Genomic DNA, 14,685 nt, shown 5'->3' with positions numbered 1-14,685 from the left:
CGATCACGGCTACATATGTTGTTGATTCATTCTAATTAAGTCAAGTGTCTAGTTCTCTACAACCGGATATTAACAAATTCCCATCTGCCACATAACCGCGGGCATGGCTCTCGAAAGTTTATACCCTGTAGGGGGTGTCCCAACTTAGCCCGTCACAAGCTCTCAAGATCAACGAAGGATATTGTTTCTCGTGGAAAGACCCGACCAGTCTCGGAATCCTGGTTACAATACATTTCGACAATGGTAAAACAAGACCAGCAAGACCGCCCGAATGTGTCGACAAATACTGATAGGAGCTGCACATATCTCGTTCTCATGGCACACCGGATGAGACACCCTGCGAGTAAAACCAACCCTCAAGTTTCCCCGAGGTGGCCCCACAGTTTACTCAGTTTGGACCAACACTCAGAGGAGCACTGGCCCGGGGGGGCGAAGAATAAAGATGATCCTCGGGTTAATTACTCCCTAGGAAAAAAATTTGGTTGTTATTAGGCAAATATTAAAACCAAGGTTGGAGCTTGCTGGAGGAGTTTTATTCAAAGCGAACTGTCAAGGGGGTCCCATAACCCCAACCGAGTAAGGAATAGAAAATCAAGGAACATAACACCGGTATGACGGAAACTAAGGCGGCAAGAGTGGAACAAAATGCCAAGCAAAAGGCCAAGGCTTCCACCCTTTGCCAAGTATATGGATGCATTAATTAAAGTAAGAGATATTGTGATATACCAACATATCCATGTTCCAACATGGAACAACCTACAAGACACCTGCAACTAGCAACGCTATAAGAGGGGCTGAGCAGAAGCGATAACTTAGCCAAACAATGGTTTGCTAGGAAGGTGGATTAGAGTCTTGACATGGGAATATGGGAGGCATGATAAACAAGTGGTAGGTAGCGCGCCATAACGATAGAGAAAATAACTAGCAAGCAAAGATAGAAGTGATATCGAGGGTAATGATCATCTTGCCTGCAATGTTCTTGGGGTTGGCTAAAGCTTGCTCCTCATAAACGTACTCAACAGGTTCCTCGTTCACGAAGTCGTCTCCCCAGCTCTACCCAAAGCAAGAACACAAGCAATGGAACAATAATTAATCACGATGCAATGCACAAGAAACATGACGCAAGACGTGGAATGGAATGCAAGATATGATGTGCAATGCATATGGGTACTCCGGAAGGGAAAAGGATGATCAAGGCATCAACTTGGCAAACCAAGCATGCCATTGAAAAGATGGAGTGATTTCGGTCGAAATCGATATAAGGATCACCGGAAACGGATGCATGATTGCAAATGACGAGAAAACAAGTACGATGCAAAACTGCGCTAAATAGCATCATAGCACTTAAGATGCAACAAGAAACTATGCTATAGCACTCCAAGATAGCAACAAACTCCAACATAGCATTAAAGCACATGGCAGTGAAGTACAGGTGAAGCTCTACAAATCATGAACACTGAGCTCCAGCTATAACTCACTAGAATAAGCCTAAAATAGCATGGCAAACATGCAAATGATAACAGCTTCACAGACTTGGTGAAAATACTAAACATGCTATAAACAGCATCAGGTTGCAATGTTTAGAGCTGTTAAACAACCTGCTACAGGAACATATCATGGCAAACAAAGCATGGCATGCTATTACTAAGGAAAAGAACAAATCACCCTTACTGAGCTTCACCCAAATACACAGAAAATGAGGTAGCACCCATGCAAACATGGCAAGTGATATGATCAGTTTCAGACTTGGAAGAAAAAAATGACATGGCAGAAACAGATTCATGATAGAAACTTTGCAAGCTCATGCCACTCACTACAAATCATTACATGGCATCACAAGGTAACCGACAACAAGAAGACACAATTATGAAGCTATAGATGGCAAGAGCAAGTTTATAGGGTGCATGGATCGCTAGCAAAACACATGGCAAAAATGGACTTCATGTTAACAATCTGCCAGCAACAATATTTAGCAAAAGTAGAGCATGGTAATGACAAGCTACACTACTCCATAATTACAACCACAGGTATGAATGGATAGAGAATAACCATATGTTCAAAGCACTCTTACTGAACCTCGTCAAAATATGCATGGATCTACTTGTGGCAACAAGTTTACATAGCATCATAATGTAACAGGAAAAAGATTGCAAAAGTTACTAAGTGTCTGAAATCAGCAACATCACAAGGCCTATTTTGCATGCTTGTGCTAATCACCACTGAGCTCATAAAAATACAAGGCTTGCACCACTTTAAAGATGGCATGGAGATTCTCGAAAAACATATAGACATCATGCTCATAGGATGCACACACAAAATGCAATGAAAATGACAAATCAGCAAGTTATGCTGGATTCCAGCAGACAACATCATGTAGAACTTTTGCAACAAATATTAGGGCATAAATATGAACAGTAACATGCATGGAAAATACTAACATGAAGAGCATCACGAGACGAACATTTCGATATATCATATGCGCAAATCGGTGCTATGAGCATGGAGATATGGCATGTCAAAGTGGTGCACATGAGATGAAAAGTTGAGGACTTAGAAAATACTTCGACCTCCAGATCTAGGGTTTGCCGGTGCAGATCTCGAGGTTCGTCGACGCAGTAGCCGGAGCTGTGGCTGGAGACGATCGGGACAGCGGCCGGAGTTCGAGGAGACGACTAGAGAGGCTCGGGGGCGCCGCATCCGGTCCGGCCTGACCGGATCCGCGGTGGGGCGACAGTGGCGATGGTCCGCGGTGTTGGGCATGACGGGCAGGGCGAGGCGCGCGGTGTCGGCGACGGTCCGTGGCGGTGCGGCGATGGACAGCGACGGAAGTGGCGAGCGGAGGCGGCGGTGCGCGGGCGGCGCTGGGCGCTAGGCGGCGGCGGACGAGCGGGCCGGGAGGGCTCCCCGCGGGTCGTGGCAGCCTTCGGCAGTGGGGCGGCGGAGTGGCCCATGTGGCATGACGGGATTCGCCAGGGCGCGGCGGTGGACGTGTCCGGCATCGCCCGGACGTGTCCGGCGGCGCGGAGGAGGGTGGAGCTATGGTTTTGGACGCGAATTTGGAAGGGGGAAGGTGTTTATATAGGTAGAGGTAGCTAGGAGAGTCCAAAGGAGGTGAGGTTTTCGCCCACACGATCGTGATCCAACAACGGAGAGCATGGATGGGGTTTAGATGGGCTAGTGGTCTGTTTTGGAGGGGTGCTAGGTGCAAAGAGAGAGAGAGAGAGAGAGAGAGAGACAGAGAGAGAGAGAGAGAGGGTTTTGCGGTTAGCCGATTAACCATTGGGGCATCATACGACCTCCAAATGGAAACAAATTTGACAGGCGGCCTACCGGTTATGTACCAAGGCCACTCAAAAAATCTTGACCCATTCCGAGAACGTTTTTCTACCGCTCACAAAACGAGATCGAAGAGGTGCCACGGGTGCATGTCGGAGTGTCGGATTCCGATACGGACAATGGGGAAAATGACCGGATGCATGAGACGAACACGAATGCAAATGAGATGCACATGATGACATGAGATGAAATGCATGACATGCACAAAATGCAAAATGAAGACAAAAACCCCACCACGAAGGATATAGCATATCACATAGCCGGAAATGGCAAGAGTTGGAGTTACAATTATGGAATGTTACATCCTGGGCGTTACAACTCTCCACCAAAACAAGAGGATCTCGTCCCGAGATCTAGGACTGAAAGAACTTGGGATATTCGGAATGGAGGTGATCCTCGCACTACCAGGTGGTTTCACGGTGGGAACGGTGCGACCACTTAACTTTCAGGAATTTGATCGACTTGTTGCGAGTTTTCTGCTTAGTTTCTTCAAGATTAGCAACGGGATGCTCATGATAAGACAAGTCTTCTTGGAGATAAATCTCTTCAAAGTTCATAGTGCGCTCAGGAATCTTCAAGCACTTGTGAAGCAGTGACACATGAAACAAATCGTGCACATTTGCAAAGTTGGACAAAAGCTTGAGTTGATAGGTGAGGTCGTTGCCAAGAAGTTGTTGCCAAGAAGTTCATAGTGCGCTCAGGCATCTTCTGTAATCAAGTCGTTGCCAAGAAGTTGGCGTTCACCAGTCTCAGACAAATTGAGAGGAGTACGACACTTTCTGCCATATAGAATTTTAAATGGGGCCTTGCCCGAACTTGCTTGCAAGCTCCTGTTGTAGGAGAACTCGACATATGGAAGACAATCTTCCCACTTCATACCGAAAGAGATGACACAAGCTCTGAGCATGTCTTCGAGGATTTGATTGACTCGCTCGACTTGGCCACTTGTTTGAGGATGAAAAGCCATGCTGAAGCGGATGTTGGTGCCCATGGCCTTCTGAAAGGAGTCCTAGAACTTAGATGAAAATGCTTCCACGGCCTGAAGAGATCAGTTGCGGAATACTATGCAACGAGACAATTCTGCAGGTGTACAACTCTACCAACTGAGCTACTATGATAGATTCTTTGATTGGAAGGAAATGAGCCACTTTTGTAAGCTTGTCAATGAAAACAAAAATAGCATCATTCCCACGCTTGGAGTTGGGAAATCTAGAGACAAAGTACATTTTGATATGATCAAACTTCCATTCTAGAATAGCATGATGTTTGAGGAGACCAGTTAGTCGTTGGTGTTCTTCTTTCACCTTCGACAGACATCACATTCATTCATGAATTGAGCAATCTCTTGCTTCATTCGAGTCCACCAATACGATTTCTTAAGGTCATGGTACATGTTCGAACCGCCTCGATGAATGGAAAGAAGAGAATTGTGCGCTTCGTTCATTATGACCTTCCTTAGATCACCTTTACGAACCATAGTCTTGTCCTCGAAGAATAAGGTGTCCTTGTCATCAATGCGATAGCACTTGTATTTGGGTAAGCCCTTGGCAATACCATGTTTCACTCTCTTCCCCATGGTATCAAGGAGTTGTGGCTCACGTATTTGATCTTCCAAAGTTGGAGTGACTTGAAGGTTGGCATGTAAACCTTGAGGAACAACTCGGAGGTTGAGTTTGTGGAAAGCTTCACAAAGATCCGGTTGGAATGGCTTGTGAATTAAGTTGTTGCAATAAGCCTTTCTGCACAAAGCATCTGTAATCACATTGGCATTGCCTGGAGTATATTCCATACTTGGATTGTACTCTTGACTCATTTCAACCCAACGAGTTCTCCTGAGGTTGAGGTTAGGTTGAGTGAAGATATACTTGAGGCTCTTGAGATCGGTGAAAATTTCCACTTGGCTTCCCAACAAGAGATGTCTGCACGTTATTAATGCATGGACAACTGCCGCCAACTCAAGATCATGAGTGGGGTAGTTCCTTTCGTTGGGCTTCAACTGACGAGAGGTATAGGCCACAACTTTATTCTCTTGCATTAACACGGCACCGAGACATTGCAATGAGGCATGAGAGAAAAATTCACCAAGGTTGAAAGCAACTTTATTCTCTTTGAGAGGTATAGGCCACAACTTTATTCTCTTGCATTAACATGGCTTGGATTCATCAGGAGGAGTTAAGACAAGAGGTGAGACTAGCTTCTCTTTGAGAGTGTTGAAAGCAACGTCACACTCAGGACTCCAGACATACTTGACATGCTTCTGGAGGAGGTTGGAAAGAGGCTTTGCAATCTTTGAGAAATTCTCAACGAATCTTCGGCAATAGCTTGCAAGACAAAGGAAACTGCGGAGCTGCTTGACATTCTGAGGAGGCTCCAAATTCACAATTGGAGAAACCTTCTCCGGATTAAGTGTAATGCCATTGGCGGAGATGATGTGGCCAAGGTAAAGAACTTCATCAAGCCAAAACTCACATTTGGAAAACATCGCGTAGAATTCATACTCTCTGAGCTTGTCGAGCACCAATCGCAAATGTTTGTCATGATCCTTCTTATTATTGGAGAACACCAAGATATCATCGAGATACACCAGGACTAATTCATTAGTGTAGGGATTGAAGATGAAGTTCATCATTCGAGAGAATGTTGGCGGGGCATTGACAAGGCCGAAATACATGACAGTGTATTCATAAGAACCAAATCTTGTTCCGAATGTTGTCTTGGGGATATCTTCTTCACGAATGCGAATCTGATGATAACCCATATGGAGGTCAAGCTTGGATAACACCTTTGCACCATTAAGTTGCTCGAATAGCTCATTGATGTTGGGAAGTGGGTACTTGTTGTTGATTGTTTTCTTGTTCAATGGACAGTAATCGACGCAAAGTCGGTCCGTGCCATCCTTCTTCAGGACAAAAAGAACACCAAAACCCCATGGAGATGAACTCGGTCTGATCAAACCCAGAAACTCTTGTTCATCGAGCTATTTCTTCAATTCCTTCCGCTCCTTTGGCCCAAGCTTGTATGGACGCTTGCAAACGGGTTCAGTACCGGGCTCAAGATCGATAACGAACTCAACTGGCTGGTGAGGAGGCTTACCCGAAAGCTCTTCTGGAAAGACATCTTGGTACTCGCAAAAAACTAGAATCTAAGAAATAGCATCTAACTCGCCCTTATCATTCAGAGATAACAACTGAATGGTTTCATCACAAGCGACATATATGATCACATCCATAGAAGAGTGTGTCAACATAATCTCCCTGGCAGCATAGTCGGCCTTGTGCTTAGAAAGCCAATCCATGCCGAGAATTACATCAATATCAGAGTCGCTGAGAACAATTGGAGAAGCCAGAAATTTATAGAAGTCATAATCTTTCCCGGAGAAACAACTTGCATAACTTTGGACAAAACCTCTGTGTCAACATTGTGCTCCGATGCAAATGGATATGACATGAAAGAGTGCGATGCACCAGAATCAAACAATACTTTTGCAGGAATGGAGTTAACTAAAAGGTTACCCATGATCACATCTGAAGAATCCTCTAGTTGAGCTACGTTCATCATGTTCACCTTAGCATGCTTGGGATTATGCTTGACCACTTCACTACTAGAAGATCTCACAGGAGGAGGAGGTGGTAGGCGCCTTTGGTTGAAGCACTTGTTTACATAGTGACCTTTCTACTAACACTTGTTGCAAATAACTTCTGAGAGCGGAGGGTGATAAGAAGATGGAGCACTTGTCCTTGGAGCTTGAGTCTGAGACTTGTTCTGATAGCCTGGGTTGGGTGGGTGGGAAGATCCATGGCCACCTTTGTTCTTCTGCTGGTAAGGTGACGAAACGGAGGAGGCGGAGGAAGCCAGAACTTCTGTTGCTTAGCTGCCACTTGTGAGGAAGAAGAAGACTGGACTGCATTCCTGATTCTCTTCTTTAAAGCCTCACACTTGAGCTGAGCACCTTCTTGCTTGAGGGCCATGTTATAGAACTGATCGAACTGAGTAGCCTCAACAAGAACGAGAGCTAATTGTAGATCCTCTCGAAGGCCACCCCTGAAGTGATAGATCATGCTCTTTTCATCAGGAACATCCAGCCTTGGGAAGCGAGCATGTTTCTGAAACTAGATGTTGTATTGATACATGAACATGCTTCCTTGCTTGAGATTGCGGAATTCCTCACGCTTGATCTCAGCAACACTTGTTCGAATGTGGTGTGCTTTAAAGTCCCGACAGAAGTCATCCCACATAATCACTCGACCTCCTCTGGAATCTTTGTATTGTTGATAGCAATCAACTGCTTGGTCCTTGAGCTGAAAAGAAGCGAACTTGACGTAGTTCTCAGGCCTGACATTGCCACATTCAAAATTCTTGCTGATGGCCACGAGCCAATCCTCGGCGTCCGTGGCCTCGACACAGTTGCTGAAAGACATTGGCTGATTTGCATGGAATTGGTTGAGGGTAGCAAACTAAGGATGTTTGTTGAATTGCCCTTGACCTTGGTTCCCTTGGTTGCCTTGACCTTGGTTGCTCTCTTGGAAGAGTTGCAAAAGCATCTGCGTGTTGGCGTTGGTGGCTGCCATGACAGCTTCCCATGCCTCCGGAGGCGGAGGAGGTGGCAGAGGTGGAGGGTTCGCCTGATCTCCATCGTGACGTTGCAGATTCAGACGCGTTGGAGGAGCCATCCTGAAGAGGTTGATATCCGTTAGAACCATGATAGACAGATAGACAAGCTGGATCAACGGATAGAAATTGCAACATATAGTCTTCACAATAAACATTCGAATAGAGAATGAAATAATGAATTCCAAAGTTAACAATACATGACCATTAAGGTGAGAAGCCACTTAGATAAATGTTGATGAAAGAAACAACAAGGTACAACTGGAACAAATAAGTGGTAAGGATCGCCCAATCACATACCAATTATTTGTCGAAAGAAATACTAAGAGCTACCTGAATTCCCACATATAAACCGCCGAAACTTTCACACAACTAACAAGCCCTACGCTCCAACTGTATCCATCCATCAACACATAACCAAGAAAACACCGGAAACTGTGTACCTCAACCTTCGAAAAGCATCCGTTATACAAGCTATGGAAATACTCCTGAACTCCCTCCCCAGTACGGGGTGGTGTCGAGGTTATCTCACCACTAGCTGCATAAAAGAGATTTTTATGTCGTCGAACATAGGTATTCCAGAACTGCAACGATAAAATTGTGACGAGAACACCTCGGAGCTCAACTCCTCGGGACACTGCCACAACCCCTAAATGTCAGGAGGCACCTAGAACAATGTTCTCGTCACAAGAATATCAGAAAGATTCCAAGATACCCGCGTGATCCTATTTTTTTCATGAAATTGAGGATAGGAAAGTCAAAACATCTACGTCAGGAAGGCCTCACCAGAGCAATGAAGGGGACTGAGGAGTAAAAAGAATCCTACTCTCTGATAGATAAAATCCTAAGACTCAAAACATTTTGTTCTATACTCAACAACGTCAGCGATTCAATCAAGCAGGGGGCTCCTAAGTCTGGGATGGCTCTGATTACCAACTTGTAACGCCCAAGATGCGGCTATATCTCCCACGTGTAGAGGCAAAACATAGAGGCATAACCGCATGTTGGTTTTGTCGCAAGAAGGGTCATCTTCACACAACCCCATGTAATGAACAAGAAAATAATAATAGGTAGTTGGCTTACAATCGCCACATCACACAAGGATCAAATAATTCATACATCATTCAGAGTACACACATAGTACGACTATAGAGAAATACAAATGAAAAGAATAAAACCCCAAAAGCTAGATCCCCGATCATCCCAACTAGGCACCAGTACTGATGATCCGAAAAAGAAAGGTAGTAATGGCCAAGGTCCTCGTCGAACTCCCACTTGAGTTTGGTAGCCTCACCTGCACTGGTATCATTAGCACCTGCAACTGTTTTGGTAGTATTTGTGAGTCACAAGGACTTACCAATCTCAAAACCCATGAGATCAAGACTATTTAAGCTTATGGGTAGGATGTGGTTATGAGGTGGAGTTGCAGCAAGCGCTAAACATGTATGGTGGCTAGCATATGAGTACAAGAGTAAGATGAGAAACTACACAACAGTCGTAAGACTAGAAGCGATCAAGAAGTGATCCTGAACTCCTTACGATCATGCATAACCGAACCGTGTTCACTTCCCGGACTCCGCCGAAAAGAGACCATCATGGCTACACACGTGGTTGATTCATTTTAATTAAGTCAAGTGTCAAGTTCTTTATAACCGGATATTAACAAATTCCCATCTGCCACATAAAAGCGGGAACGGCTCTTAAAACTTTATACCCTACCGGGGTGTCCCAACTTAGCCCATCAGAAGCTCTCACGGTCAACAAAGGATATTCCTATCCCCGAAAGACCCGATCAGTCTCGGAATCCCGGTTACAAGACATTTTGACAATGATAAAACAAGACTAGCAATACCGCCCGAATGTGCCGACAAATCCCGATAGGAGCTGCACATATCTTGTTCTCAGGGCACACCGGATGAGACATCCTACGAGTAAAACCAACCCTCAAGTTTCCCCGAGGTGGCCCCGCAGTCTACTCAGTTCGGACCAACACTAAGAGGAGCACTAGTCCAGGGGGGCTGAATAAAGATGATCCTTGGGTTAATTCTCCCTAGGCAAAATTTTAGGTTGTTATTAGGCAAATGTTAAACCAAGGTTGGGCCTTGCTGGAAGAGTTTTATTCAAAGAGAATTGTCAAGGGGGTCCCATAACCCCAGCCATGCAAGGAACACAAAATCAAGGAACATAACACCAGTATGACGGAAACTAAGGCGGCAAGAGTGGAACAAAACAACGAGCAAATGACCAAGCCTTCCACCCTTTGCCAAGTATGTATATGAATTAAATAAAATAAGATATATTGTGATATCCCAACATATCCATGTTCCAACATGGAACAACCTGCAAGACACCTGCAACTAGCAATGCTATAAGAGGGGCTGAGGAAAAGCGGTAAATTAGCCAACCAACGGTTTGCTAGGAAGGTGGATTAGTGTGACGCCCCAAGACCGATGCTCTAGTAGCCATCCATTTATTTTCGTTATCGTCGTGTGTTTCATATGTTTGTTGCCATGATCATGATGAGTGTCATTGTCATATTTTTCTTGTTGCGTCATGTTCATCTTTTTTTATATTGCATTGTGTCATCCATGTCGTTGATATGGTCATCTTGCTTGTTATATGATATCCCTTTTGTCATTTTTTTCATCATGATTATCTTGTGGGTTTGCATTCTTCATATTGATATGTTGTTGGTGCGCTCTCCTTATTCCCCTCCTCGTACGGTTGTTTGCGTCATCATCTTTTCATCAAGACCTTTCTCCACGTGCAAACCTGATCACTTCTTCCTTTCTTTCAAATCTTGGCTTTCATGCCAAGTGACATTGTTTGTGCCTCCATTAATGTTCATTTATTTCTTGATGATCATACTCCATGCCTTATACCTATTTGCCAAATTTGACTTCAATTGGACTTGATTTGGTTAGGTTCAAAAATGCCTGAAGTTTGAATTTAATTCAAACTTTAATTATTTTTCAACCTCTAAAAATATCCAACTCAATTTATTCAAATACTATATAAATTCTGGAGCCCATGGGTATATTCATTTCTTCCTCACCACACTCCTATCCCTCTGTGCATTTGCTCTTTTATTTCCATTTCAAAGAAATAGAAAAACAACAACAGTAGGAGCAGCCTAGCGTAGCAGCAGCCCGGCCCAGCTCTCCTTCCGCAGCCTACTTTCACTCTCCCGTGGTCAATCCACGCTGGACACCCGTCCAGGCCCCACCTGCAGCCTCTCCTTCCCCTGTTTTTCTTCCTCCTCCCGATCCCTTTTCTCTCACAGTAAAACTTCAAGAGAGAGGGCACATGGCCACCGTGGCCGAACCGCGCCAACACCTCCCTCCTATAAAACCTCCAGTCAAGCCCTAGGGTTTCCTTCTTCCTCTTCTCCCTCTTCTCCGCCGTTGCCGCAAGAGGCACCCACGGGACCTACTGCCTCACCTCCTGATGCCATGCCCGGGACGAGCCGGAGCCCTTCTCCGGCGTAGCCCGCCCCGCCGGTTCCCCTCCTTCCTCGCGGACCTTTGCGGCACCTCTATGACCCCGTTCCATGGTGATCCAAGGCCGGAGACGACAAGTTCCTCGACTTCCTCTTCCTCCGCTTCGTCTTCTTGATGGTCTAGAGTAACGCCAAGTTCAGCGAGCCCTATCATCCCTCCATCGTCTACGCCCCCCTCATCGTGTTGCTCGAGCCCATGGTGAGCAGCCGCTCCTCCCCGATTCTTCCCTGGCTTGAACCCATCCCGTAGCCTTCGTTTCGCTCTTGACCGAGGCCACGGCCATGACGGACAGGAGTAGCAGCTCGGCCTACGCACATGCGTGCAAGGGAGCGTCCACACCGCGCTCATCGCACTTGCATCCCTCACGCCGCTGAACGAATGCACCGCAGCATATCGGCTCGCCCGCAAGCCATTCCAATCTGCCCAACCCTTGCCGCCGCCGCATCGCCATGTCATGCTGCGCCCGAGATGAGCAGGGCCTCGTGCTCGAGCCAATCTCCTGTAGCTGCTCCGCACGCACGCATCCATACACCATTCCCGCAGGCCCGCCGGTGCTCTACATCATGAGCCACCGCCTCCAAGTCGTCAGCGCCAGCTCCATTGATCTCTGTGCAGCCATGGCCAAAGGTTCGGTGTTCAACTTTTGACTCAAGAAGAGTCAGGCGCACTGCATTTCACAAGCGCACATCCAGCGCAGTGGTTAGCGACTTCTCTGCATACCGAGAGGTCCTGGGATCAAATCACATGGAGCCTGAATTCCTTTTCCCCCTGTGTATTGTTTTTTTCCTTCCAATAGTGCACACACAGCCACTTGGGCCTCATTCACTCTCGGGTCGCTGCATCGTATTGCTTCTGGCCCGCGTATGTGTTTTTTTTCTGGTTTGTGATTTTAGCATTTTCCAGCGCATGCATATTTACAGGAAATGCCACTGTTTTGTATTATTAATAACTAAATATGCATGCATCCAAATTAGACAAACTATATAAGTAAAATGCTTAGAAATTTATCTAGTTTCACAATATTCAACTTTCATCCATGATAAAATATTTAAAATAGTTGTTTGCATTATTTTGCATAAATTCTGAAAGGAAAATAAACTTGGACAGGAAAAAAGAGATAGGGAAAGGAGAATAAAAATAGAAGTAAAACACATAAAAAATTGGAAAAATGGGCCAACACATTATATGTTGTCCTATGCAAAACTATGACTATTTCTTGCCCTTTGCGGAAAATAGAATTTCCTAGCTGCGTGAGCTAAAAATTAGGTGGGCTGGCTTCGCTGGGCCACAGCGCGCGGCCCATGTATGAAAATTATTTTTCTAGCGGACAAGGGCATTAGAATTTAGTACCACCTCGGGTAGAAAAAAATTCTTTCGGTGGTGAACGGATGAAAAAATTGGTGAAACGCACCTTCCTTTATTAGTAGGTATAGATAAATGACATGCTAAATAACTGTAGCTCCAAACTTAATAAACTTTATAAGTAAATGGGGTGGAAATTCATAGTTTAACATGGTGCACTCATCTTGCATGTTTAGCAACTCTAAAATAAGGTTTAGGGTAGAACAGTACCAAATTCAAAACATGCACATGGGGATTTTCCGCATTTGTTGTTTGTTATATCCGGACTCATTTAATCTTGTCTAGATAGGTAGTTTTCATATACTTCACCTGTTGCATGTTTAACAACATTTAACATTGTTGAGTACCTAACCGGAAGTGAAATAAATAAGTCATGTGGTGTTTCGTCAATATGCAACTCGTTGCATATTGAGCTCCACCTAACTTGTAGTATTGTTTATTGCACTTTGCCTTGCCATGCCATGCCTCTTTAAACCGGACATGCATCATACTTGGTTGTGCATCACGCCATGTTTATCTGATGGTTGTTTACTATGTTGCTTGCTTCTTTCCGGGTTGCTTCTCTCGTTAGCTTCGGTTTCGTTCCAGAGTTGTGAGGATTCTTTCGACTAAGTTGGGTCGTCTACTTCTTGGACTCGTTCTTCTTCCTTGCGGGATCTCAAGCAGGATGACCATACCCTCGATATCAGTTCAATCTTTGCTTGCTAGTTGTTTGCTCTATCACAATTTCCCGCTACCTACCACTTGTTTATCAAGCCCCCCAAATTGCCATGATAGCCTCTAAACGTTTTCAACCATCCTAGCAAACCGTTGTTTGCCTATGTTACCGCTTTTGCTCAGCCCCTCTTATAGCATTGCTACTTGCAGGTGACGTTGAAGTTTGTTCCATGTTGGAACATCGATATGTTGGGGTATCACAATATCTCTTATTTAATTAATGCATCTATATACTTGGTAAAGGGTGGAAGGCTCGGCCTTATGCCTGTTGTTTTGTTCCACTCTTGCCGCCCTAGTTTCCGTCATACCGGTGCTATGTTCCTTGATTTTGCGTTCCTTACGCGGTTGGATGTTATGGGAACCCCATGACAGTTTGCTTCGAATAAAACTCCTCTAGCAAGGCCCAACCTTGGTTTTAACATTTGCCACCACCACCTATTACTCTTCCCTTGGGAGTCACGTTCCCGAGGGTCATCTTTGTTTTAACCCCCCCCCCCCCCGGAGCTAGTGCTTCTCTAAGTGTCGGTCCGAACCGGGCAGCCTGTGGGGCCACCTTGAGGAAACTTGAGGCCTGGTTTTACTCGTAGCTTGACCTATCCGGTGTGCCCTGAGAACGAGATATGTGCAGCTCCTATCGGGATTTGTCGGCACATTCGGACGGCTTTGCTGGTCTTGTTTTACCATTGTCGAAATGTCTTGTAACCGGGATTCCGAGACTGATCGGGTATTTCCGGGAGAAGGAATATCCTTCGTTGACCGTGAGAGCTTGTGATGGGCTAAGTTGGGACACCCCTGCAGGGTATAAACTTTCGAGAGCCATACCCACGGTTATGTGGCAGATGGAAATTTGTTAATGTCCGGTTGTAGAGAACTTGAAACTTGACTTAATTAAAATGCATCAACCGTGTGTGTAGCCGTGATGGTCTCTTTTCGGCGGAGTCCGGGAAGTGAACACGGTCTTGTGTTATGCTTGAACATAAGTAGTTTCAGGATCACTTCTAGCTTCTTGACCGTCGCGTTGCTTCTCTTCCCGCTCTTATTTGCGTATGTTAGCCACCATATATGCTTAGTGCTTGCTGCAGCTCCACCTCATTACCTTATCCTACACATAAGCTTAAATAGTCTTGATCTCGCGGGTGTAAGATTGCTGAGTCCTCGTGAC

The sequence above is a fragment of the Triticum urartu genome, chromosome 2, assembly GCF_003073215.2.
Source record: "Triticum urartu cultivar G1812 chromosome 2, Tu2.1, whole genome shotgun sequence".
Taxonomy (NCBI): domain Eukaryota; kingdom Viridiplantae; phylum Streptophyta; class Magnoliopsida; order Poales; family Poaceae; genus Triticum; species Triticum urartu.
Note: the sequence above shows the minus strand (reverse complement) of the source record.